This window comes from Mandrillus leucophaeus, unplaced genomic scaffold (assembly GCF_000951045.1).
Source record: "Mandrillus leucophaeus isolate KB7577 unplaced genomic scaffold, Mleu.le_1.0 Scaffold245, whole genome shotgun sequence".
Lineage (NCBI taxonomy): Eukaryota > Metazoa > Chordata > Mammalia > Primates > Cercopithecidae > Mandrillus > Mandrillus leucophaeus.
In genome coordinates, this window is record NW_012102532.1 from 888,409 (window position 1) to 890,961 (window position 2,553).

The following is a 2,553-nucleotide window of genomic DNA, read 5'->3' on the forward strand; positions in this document are numbered from 1 at the left end:
GAGGCAGGAGAATCACTTGAACCTGGGAGGTGGAGGTTGCAGTGAGCCGAGATCATACCACTGTACTCCAGCCCAGGCAACAGAGTGACTCTCCATCTCCAAGAAAAAAAAAAAAAGAAAAGAAAGACAAACAATTTCCAGCTGGGCTCGGTGGCTCACGCCTGTAATCCCAGCACTTTGGGAGGCCGAGGCAGGTGGATCACAGGGTCAGGAGTTCGAGACCAGCCTGGCCAAAACCCCATCTCTACTAAAAATACAAAAAGTGAGCCGGGCATGGTGGTGGGCGCCTGTAGTCCCAGCTACTCGGGAGGCTGAGGCAGCAGAATCGCTGGAACCCGGGAGGCAGAGGTTGCAGTGAGCCGAGATCAGACCACTGCACCCCAGCCTGGGTGACAGAGCAAGACTCTGTCTCAAAAAATAACAAAAAGCACAAAACAAAAAATTTCCCCCTATTTTAAAATAGAGACAGGATCTTGCTATGTTGCCCATGCTGGTCTTCAACTCCTGAGTTCAAAAGAGCCACCCACCTCAGCCTCCCAAAGTGCTGGGATTACATGCGTTAGCCACTGTGCCTGACTTATGATGTCATTCTTGACTTTCTTTTCTTCTCATACCTCACATCTAATCAATTTGCAAATTCTGTTCACTTTACCTTTAAGTTAAATACAGAAACCAGGCCAGATACGGTGGCTCATGCCTGTAATCCAACACTTTGGGAGGCTGAGGCGGGTGGGTCACCTGAAGTCAAGTGTTTGAGACCAGCCTGGGCAACATGGTAAAACCCTGTCTCTACTAAAAATACAAAAATTCGCCGGATATGATGGCGCACACCTGTAGTCTCAGCTACTTGGGAGGCTGAGGCAGGAGAATCACTTGAATCTGGGAAGCAGAGGTTGCAGTGAGCTGAGATGGCACCACTGCACTCCAGCTTGGGAGACAGAATGAGACTCCATCTCAAAAGTAAATAAATATAATAAATATACATACATACAGAATCCAGCTACTTCTCTTTGCATCCACTGCTAATATCACGGTCTAAGTTATCACTGTCTCTTGCCTGCATCACTGCTGTGGGCTTCTAATTGGTCTAATTGGTTCTGCCCATGCAGCCATTTTAATATGCTAAACATGTGGGTCAGATGGTGTCACTCCTCTGCTCAAATCCTCCACTGGTGCCCATCTCACTTTAAGCAAGAGCCAAAGTCCCTACAATTGCCCACAAGAGATGATCTGGACGCCCTGCTCTCTTTCTACCTTGCCTCCTCACCCCTTTCTCAATCAGGTCCAGCCACACGGGCCCCCTTGGTGCTCCTCAAACACATCCAGTATGTCTCCATCACGTGGCCTTTGCACTGCTAGTTTGCTCTGCTTGTGAAATTCTCATACGAATCCATCCAACTGGCTCCTTATCATCTTATCAGGGAGGCCCTCCTAAGGACCTTAAATAACAAATGTCTCCTGCATTCCCCATCCCCCTTACCTTGTTTTTGTTTTTCTTCATATTTATCACCTTGTAACTATTTATTTAAGACCCGAGTTCTACCACAAGAATACAAGTAGCAAGAGGGCAGGGATTTTGTCTACCTCTCCAGGAGCTAGAGCAATAATAGATACCTTTTGACTCAATGATAAATATGTTGTTACATGTCTGACTCCTTGGATGTCAGTCAGCTTTTCCAGCTTTATTTCAGTGCATCTTTTCTATAATTAGCATGAAAAACAGCAGCTGGCACACACCCTTGTATATAACTGCCACTTAGTAACGAATGAACTAATGTTATCTCTAGAACTCTGCTTATATTTACTTAGTTTCCATCATCTTCTTGGGACACCTTTATTTTGCTTCCCACTTTCCCCTCTTCTTTTCCCATTTCTGCTCCTTTTTCTTATCTTTCTCACATTTCCTCCTGCTCCTCCTTTTCTCTCTCTAATCCTACTTCTTTAGTCCATTTCCTCTCCTGTCTTTCTCTAAACTCTCTTTTATCTCCTTACTCAGTTCTCTCACGTCCTCCTCTCACTCCTGTTTCTCCTATAGAACCAAAGACATCAGAACCCAAATTGGCCTTACATCTAATCTCTCTTGGCTGCTATGGAAGAGGATATACCACAAAACGGCGTGATTTGCTTTAAGGTCACAGCTAGTTTAAGGCCAAATCAGGACTAAATCTCAGGTTATCTCTCTTTGTCCTCTCTTCTCTCTCGCTCTTTCCTTTCTGCTTTATTCCCGCTTCTCTTTCTTTTTTAAAATTTTATTTATTTATTTTTGAGACGGAGTCTTGCTCTGTCGCCCGGGCTGGAGTGCAATAGCACAATCTTGGCTCACTGAAACCTCTGCCTCCTGGATTCAAGAGATACTCCTGTTTCAGCCTTCCGAGTAGCTGGGACTACAGGCACGTGCCACCACACCCGGCTAATTTTTGTATTTTTAGTAGAGATGGGGTTTCACCATGTTGGCCAGACTGGTCTCGAACTCCTGATCTCAAGACCTCAAGTGATCCACCTACCTCGACCTCCCAAAGTGCTGGGATTACAGGACTGTGCCCGGCTCGCTTT